The following is a 6747-nucleotide window of genomic DNA, read 5'->3' on the forward strand; positions in this document are numbered from 1 at the left end:
TTACCTTATTCATTGATTATATTTTCTTAGATACAAACATTTGGTTTGGCTGTTAGTTTGTGATCCTACCAACTTACCACAAAAGGGATATCTCAACCTTATTTTACAGGGATGTTGTCATTGATACGGACTATGTTGAATTATTGGTCCTTTAATTAAAACCATTTGTTAACGGGGTAAAGGTTATCAACATGACACTGTAATACGATTTTTAAAAGTTTGATATTTTAGTCTTAAAATTTTATTTTAATTGTTGTAATTGGCTTTATAATAAAAACTAAAAGCAACACGTTATAAATGACATTAGTCGCAAGCGCTTTTTCTGGATTTACCTTTATCTGGAACGCTCAAAGCCAAATATTTGAAGGCCAAGAATGTATAAGAAGCTAAACAATTGAATAATTAAATAACAAAAAGATCCTAAAAAAATTTAGCCATATCCATGTACTACATTTAATTACTGCGAGTATTCTTTAATCGGTTCTTAAGGTCTTTTTTATTAGATTTCTGTGTGTCATGTCTATCTCAGGAGTCAAGACCTTACAAATTGAATCGTCCAGTCTTTATATGTTGTGCTGTACACATCTGTCCTAGGTTAGTAAATGAGTGCTTTTGCACTCATAATTAACTCAACAACATTTTGTATGTGCCTGCACATCTTTTCGTTGATTGATTTGTATTTTGTCATGTCAGGGCACTTTATAGCTGATTTTACGGTATGAGATTTTTTAAGATAACATATAATGTAATTGTAATGAAACATCAAATTTGTTTCGTTATAAATTGTGTGTTATCTTTCTAATGTCGATTCAAGCCGGTGCACATCCGTGTACTTTAATTAAAATACAACGTGTGTTAAAACAGCTTTATCTGATCTGAAATAACGACTTTATGCCGAATGAAATATGGTATTTGTGATCATTTGAGGAAAGATAAGTCATGCTTTGAATATAAAAGTGTGCCCTGTCGTATGGGATCAAATTAACTGTTTAACAGTAGATACATGTATAGTTACGGACGTCAACAACCATACATTACCCTTTAAAAAATTTCTATTAAAAATTTAAACATCAACACCTTTTTGTCGAAACACGAAAAACATATTAAGACACATTAGACAATCACTGGGAACGTTCCTGACTGAAGACCATTACATTGGGATTAAAATAGTTTTGTTTAGATCAGTACCAGAAAAGTGCAAAACTGTTAACTTATTTTTCTGTATTAGGGACATTGTTCAAATAATTCTTGACCTAATAATTGTTTTTAACACATGCAAATAAACGGTTCGGACAACTCTGAATTCAAGTTTTAATTTTATTTGAAAAAAAACAGAAGAAAAAGAAGGAAGTTGACTATTTTCACGTACGAAAAAGTTAAAAAACAAAAATACCGAACTCCGAGGAAAATTCAAAACGATAAGTCCCTAATCAAATGGCAAAATCAAAAGCTAAAACACATCGAACGAATGGATTACAACTGTCATGTTGCTGACTTGGTACAGGCCTTTTTTATGTAGAAAATGGCGAATTAAAAGTTTTATAGCTAGCTAAACCTCTCACTTATATAACAGTCGCATAAAATAAAATACCGATTAAGTTTCAGTTGAGTTTTAAAATCGTTTTGGTCAAATAAAGTTTGAATAACCATTATAAGTTAGACGGTACTTAGAGTTTAAAAAGAACATTAGAGGGTGTTATCTGTATTATATTTAACCGCCTCGTGAAAGTGTGATCGCGTCGACTGCGGAAAATAATGTGTTATATCCCTGGCAAGAATAGACAATTGTACCGAATTAGACTATTTACCGGATTTGTTATCTCATAAGCAACACGACGGGTGCCACATGTGGAGCAGATCCGCTTACCCTTCCGGAGCACATGAGTTCACCCCTAGTTTTTGGTGGGGTTCGTGTTATTTTTTCTTTATTTTATTATGTTGTTTCATGTGTTCTATTGTTTGTCTGTTTGTCCTTTTCATTTTAAGCCTTGGCGTTGTCAGTTTTTTTTTCGATTTATGGTTTTGATTGTCCCTCTGGTATCTTTCGTCCCTCTTGTGTAGTCGATGCTGCAACGACTGGTTAGCTCTGCGGCAGAAAAAAATGTGTTCTAGTATGTATTAAAACGGACCTTTTCCGAGGTCAATATACAATTGGAATGCATCCAGAAGAACGCAAATATATGAATACAAATGGAGATGACCTAATTAAAAATTAGTAAAATTTTTAACGTATAACCAAATCAGTAAAACTAGGTATTGTTTATTTTTTAACCTGCAAAGACAAAACTTTTTAAATCTTTTTATTTACGAAAAGTCAATATTTCTGTATTGAAATTTACGTCACAAGGGCAGACCCGCGTACTCATAGATGTGGTTAAAAGATATATTTTTGAAAATGTAAACGTGACAAGAACTATTTTGAATACTCCGAAAGCTTGTGACTTGAAAGAGATTTAGATTTTAGAACTTTTTATCTAAATAAAGTATAATGTTGACGCTTGGTAGTTGAAAATTCAAATATATAAAGTATACAAAAATCTATAGACTGGTTCCAATTTTTTTAACAATTGTTTTCTTAACTGCATCGACTCTCTTGGAACGATTAATTTTAAACTCATCGGCAGTTCAGGTCCGATTCCCGTATGCCCTTGACAGACACGATCAACAACTATTTTGCATTATCCCTCCGTGTGAGTCACATAATAAAAAAGCGACAAATAGTTTTGGTAATTCAAGTACGAAAATACTCGGAAAATGCAAATGATAGGGAAAAAATACCGGGCCGGTTGCAGGCGACTTTGTGAAAAAGACCGCTGAAAACAACTTGTTTTGTTTAATATTAACGTCAGATTTTTATAATGAGTAAACAGGTAAAGTAAACAAAATTTTTGCAAGTTAGTTAATTAAAACATATTTATTTATAGTAGATTGGGATACAAGTTATTGCAACTTATATTACTCCCTTTGCACTTTGCGGGTGCGAGTGCTGCCTTGTAGCGGCATAAGCTTGCTATTTTACGAAGTCTACAAGGATGTCTTTCAAGTATAAGAGATATGGCTCTCTCTTGACACGGGTAGGCCATTTATCGCCCCCTTCCAACGAACTTTCATCATTTCTCAAGACCATACTTGCAAATGGTGTCAAGGGAGAGCCGAAAATTCCGTCCCTGAAACTTCTCCCCGGAACGGGGATCGAACTAGGAACCTTTGTGTTAGTAGTCCAATGCGCTAAACACTTTACCACGGCTCTCCAGGTTAGTTTTTCAGGTCCCAGATTTCTTTTTTAAACAAATACAAAAAGGAGAAAAGTTACAAATCTATTGAATGCAGTAGGTGTAAATACATTATTTTAACACCTTTGAGTCAAAGTAAGGTTGTCGGAATCAGACAACTCGGACTTAGACATTTCGGACCAATCTGAAGACAACTCGGACCACTTTAAAAGACAACTCGAACTAGTTTGAATCACTATTCAGAATATTGTTTTGTCTTTGGCCTCTTGTTGCACATGTAAATATGTGTCAGAGTGTTTCCAAATAAAGTATATTGTACTGTATTGTCTAGATTTGACTTAAGTTGTTTTATATGTATATACTAGTATTTATAACATTGAAACTAAAAAGAACATTTCATAGGACGGATCCAATTTTGCATTAATATTTTCTAATGTAATATTTTAAAGTACACGGATGTCTATGAACCCAATTTCAGATTTAATGCAGGTCAAACCTTTTAGTGATGAAAATTTTCCTGTTTATTTAGAAATAAAGTAGGCGCATGCGTTCACATGTTTTAGTAACGAACTCGTTTGTACCAGGTATTTTCCTATAGAATACGTTGAAAATATGTTATGACAACATCAGAAATTGATTGATTTATTAATTTATTCATTCCGAGAATGCAACAGTATAATAGTAACTCGAGTGTTTAAAGAAATATTTAACTAGATGTTTGTATGATAATAACAATGTTTGATATCACCTACGATAGCGGTAACCCTTTCTGGTAAACAACGATCATACCATGATGATGAAATAACACTGGTATATCAGGTACAGGAACACCGCTATCCTCATTGTTTCGTGCTTTTAAAATCGAATATTAATCTTGTTATGGCTATCATGTATTTTAAGAGAGTATATCGTTTCTTCAAAGAATGAAAACAACACGTTATAAATTTCATGCGTCAGACGCGCTTTGTTAAAGGTAAGTCCTCTTTTCACATTACATTGTAGAAAGCTGTTTTGTAGTTCATGTTGTCTGGGTGCCGTAAATAAAATCTGAATTTAATAGAATTATAATAACAATAATAATAATAATAATAATACTGTGCTTATGCTGCGACTTTTGAAAAGACATACATGCATTAAATTCCTGTTTCAAATATTTTCAAAAACTCGGAGTCCTAAATTCGCGTTTTAACGATAACATCGCGCTGGTGGTGAGTCATATGCCAAACATTAATTTTATATAAATGATATAAATAGTAAATGACTGCCACGTGTGCAACAAATTGTGAGATAAATTTCCAGATGAGACAATATGTACTGACGTTTTTGCCAATGTGGTCCGTGCATCTTAGCTGATGTCATGAAGTGTATCTTGAAGGAGCGACAGCTTAAACATTTTGTTTTGTACACTTATACTAATACACCTATAATGGTTTACTTTTTTTAAAATTGTTATTTGGATGGAGAGTTGTCTCATTGACACTCACACCACATCTTCCTATATCTATGAATTTAAGCTTTTCCTTTTTAATGAACGAATTCTGTTTTTAAGTTTAAATTGACGCTTATTGCTAACTTGTGTTTATCGAAGTGATTAGATTCTTTAACTCATATTGATTATTGTTTTCAGTCTACAAATATGAGATATGTATTTATTAAAAAATGTATTGATATTGAGTAATAAATTCTATCTTATTATTGTGTCACATACTGATTGATCATTATACAATGACATAATAAAAATATCAATTAAAACAATCATTACCCAGTCATAAGATTGGCATATGAGACACATATCTACAAAACATTTCACATTTAAATATATGTAAATATAACATTTCCTAAAATTTGTTTTTTGTACAATTTCAAAAAGATTTATCATTTAAATAATTACAAATTCAATTCAAAAATCAATGAATAAATAAAATTTAGTGTAAGACTGCCGAAAATAGTAAAACAAAAAGCATAACGTTATAAATTTTTCGCGTCCAAAGCGTCAAAAAATCTATAGGGCCTAAAGTAAAACGGTCGACTGCAGGATACAAGTTGTTCTTCCAGCTACCAAAATAAAACACCTTTGCGTAAGCAGACAAAGCACGGTAAGGTTTAAATTAATTAAGTCATTGACATTTGGTTAAAAAGTTCTTTATCAAATATTTGTAATTTGTCTTCCGGGGTGTTCGTATTTAGTTTGTATAAACGACTGATAACGTCATAATCCAAATACAAGTTTAACGTCTATACTTTCGCAGACCATCGCACTTTAGCGAGACCATCGTACTTTAGCGTCCCAATCGCACTTTAGAGTCCTGCATATTTAATGTGCTTTTTTGCTGGTTTAATGAAATTAAAAGTACGTAGTGATGGTGTTTCATTTTCGTTATACGGATGCATTTAAATATTAATATTTTTCGTACAATAAGTAGCAGCTGCACTTGTATTTATAGTTTTTAACAAGATATATTGAATTATCAATAGGAATTTATTAGTACGGGTTGCAATTGGCCATGGTTTGATATTTTGTTAGGTATAGACAAAAAAAAACAGTATTATAAAGACAGCATACAAAGCAGGTACAAAACATTGAATTGTTTCATTTTCCGTTGTTTAGCAATCGAATAAAAATGAAAATATACACAACTGTTTTGCAAATATATGTTTTAGAAAGTCTTTTGAAATATATAATCTTCAATTTCTTGGACAAATCAAAAACAACATTCTATTTTGTATGAAAGAATACAAAGGATAAAACAATAGTTTAAACTAATAGGTAAGCAGCTAAGTAAATTTAAACAAAATTTAGAACCTGTCTATTATAGAGCATTATAATACTAAGTTTTAAAATTAAACACTAATAAATCTGAGTTTGAAAGCCCAAAATAATACCAAATTACCTCGAAATAACAACCGATCGATTTTAAGAATGAAATTTATATATAAAAAAAAACATGTTACATAAATATCCTGTATCCTGCTTTTATTGAAAGCGAACGGATGCATTTGAATCACTGTTTATGTCGGAATTTATTTTGTGGTCCCCGTTGAAATGTTGTCGCTTTATCAAAAAGTAACGTCGGCAAAATAAAGGTACATATTTTTTATTATTACACATTACACGCGTAAATTATAAATTGTTTAATAAAACATTATTAGAGTGTACATTGCCGGAATATGTAACATGGATGTGTAGTCGCTACAAAAAAAGGCGAAATAAAGCTCGGCAAACATCGTCGTTCTCTCTCATTTAAATTAAACAACTAAATGTTACATATTCCGACAATATTCGAATTTTGTATCTTCTGTGACACCTAAAATATCTTTTTAGCAATTATGACGTGGTCGATCTTTGAGAATCATTCACTTAAGAATACTTTTAAAGTATACTACCTTTCACATATGGTATACACCTTATAACAATAGATTTTACAAAAGGATTATTTTTTAGATTGAGTGTTCTTCAACGGGTTTTTTGTAGAGCCCTCGAACCTTACCCTTTTGGTCCATCGCACTTTAGCAT

This window comes from Mytilus trossulus, chromosome 7 (assembly GCF_036588685.1).
Source record: "Mytilus trossulus isolate FHL-02 chromosome 7, PNRI_Mtr1.1.1.hap1, whole genome shotgun sequence".
In the NCBI taxonomy this organism is placed as follows: Eukaryota; Metazoa; Mollusca; class Bivalvia; order Mytilida; family Mytilidae; genus Mytilus; species Mytilus trossulus.